Below are 1,907 nucleotides of genomic sequence, written 5' to 3' on the forward strand. Positions count from 1 at the left end.
CTCCTGAGAGCCTCCTGTTGACTGGAAGCCTTGATGACTTAGTCAATTACCGCGTGTTTTGTATGTTTTATGTATGATATACTTACAATAAAATAAGCTAGAGGAAAGAAAGTATTATTGATAAAATTATAAGGAAGAGAAAATACGTGACATTATTTATTTTTAAAAATATGTATATAAATGGACCTGCACAGTTCAAACCTGTGTTGATCGAGGTTCAGCTGCAGCAATAACAACAACAATAATAGCAACAACAGCAATAACAACAGCGGTACCGTGTGCCGTGGGAGAGGTAAGCCCAGGTCCCCGGGGGAGCACCAGGAAAAGGGGCACCTGATCCAGCCAAGCCTGGGGGAACGGTCGTCATCGACTTGGAGGAAATGAGGTGTAGAGGGAGGTCGGAGACCCCGTAGGAGTTGGCAGGGAGAGGCTGACAAATCAGGGGAGATGTGAAGAGTGAGCCTTTGGGACGGCAGACTCAGGCCTGCACAGGCCCCTTAGGTGCAAGAAAGTGCAGCACTTCTGAGAGAAGCCCAGTGGTCCAGCGTGGACAATGGGCGGCCCTGCGCTGAACACCGAGACACGGAGCCGGGCGTGCAGCACCTGCGTACCGAGCTCCGGCGTCTGGGCTCCCGCGGAAGGCAGTGGAGACTCGTCGGAGGCTTAACACTCAGAAACAGTGGAGTCAAAGCTGTGTGTAGAGGGACAGTCCGGTCTGGAGGGGGCCCAGGCTTGGCGCCCCCAGCAGCAATCAGGCTAGAGGGGATGTGGTTTGTGCCAAGGTTGTCGGGATGGGGAGAAGTGGCCAGGCTGTGGGGAGCACATGTCCAGGGGTCTGGCAGGGCACCTGGACAGACAGCAGTGCCATTTCCATATGCAAGGACAGAGAAAGAGGTGGGTGACAACTCACTTTCAGATATTTGGAGTTTGAGGTTCCGATGGGCTGTTACGGGGTGATGACCAACAGGAAGCTGAGACCATGCTTCCTTTCTCTCCAAAGTCCCCCCTACAAAATGGTCATTCTTGTGTCTCTGAAAGGTCTGGGGAAAGAGCACTCCATGTGGAAAGGCAGGAAATTCAGCCACCCAAGATGAAGTGAGAGTGCTGTGTTCACTGGAAGGGAGGGAGGGAGAGAAGGACGGAAAGAAGGAGAGGGGAAGGGAGGAAGGGAGGCGTGAAGAGGCGGGAGGGAGAGGCCAGTGACTCACAAGCTCACACAGCCAATGCCTGGCCTGGCTGAGCTGTAGCTTCACGCTGCGGCATCCAACTTAGTCCCATGTATTTCCAGATGTTTCTGGTTAGAAGTTTCTATAAAACTCAGAAAAATGCCCCACCCTTCTGGATTCTGGCCCGTTTGAAGAGCACCCAGGCTGGCCGAGCTGTGGCAGAGCCCAGAGAATCAGGTGGGCAGTGGGCTGGGCCCCACGTCAAGGGCATCTCTGGAAGCCCGTGGGGACAGCCCATGGGGACAACTGTGCACCTACGCGAGGCGTTAGTGTGGTGAACGCTTCACTCTGCCCCGAGCTGGCCAAGTGGAGGCTTCACAGAGGCCATTTCAACTCTGAGCTCCATCCAGATGCCCATGGAAGACAGGGGTTCCTTTGGGCCCCCTTAAGTTCCCCCAGGTAAAACTGTGGATGTGCTAGAAGTCAGCGTAAAACACCCTGAAAATTCAATTTATGTTTTCCTCCTTGAGGGTCTTGATAGAAACAGAATATGGCTCCACGAGACAAGAAGGCAAAAGCCATGCCCTATGTCTTGCACGATCAAAAGTAGTATCTTTGAGAATAGAATCTGATTTCCCTTTAATACCATTTATAGACAATCTTTACAGGCCACGCTACCTAAGCGATTAGTTATGGGAATTTTTAAAACTCCATAACAACTTCAGGAAGGGAATTTAATCA

General features: G+C 51.8%; 1 protein-coding gene across 1 annotated transcript in view; it reads left to right on the top strand.

Annotated features, from left to right (window-relative positions):
- The first annotated feature begins 235 nt into the window (after positions 1-235).
- Positions 236-1,907, top strand: part of CHST11 (carbohydrate sulfotransferase 11) — a 24,752-nt gene continuing 23,080 nt past the window's right edge. The window contains exon 1 of the mRNA XM_023527331.1: positions 236-292. The gene's annotated coding sequence lies outside the window, so the exon portion shown is untranslated. The remainder of the gene's footprint in view (positions 293-1,907) is intronic.

The sequence above is a fragment of the Pteropus vampyrus genome, unplaced genomic scaffold (assembly GCF_000151845.1).
Source record: "Pteropus vampyrus isolate Shadow unplaced genomic scaffold, Pvam_2.0 Scaffold16, whole genome shotgun sequence".
NCBI lineage: Eukaryota > Metazoa > Chordata > Mammalia > Chiroptera > Pteropodidae > Pteropus > Pteropus vampyrus.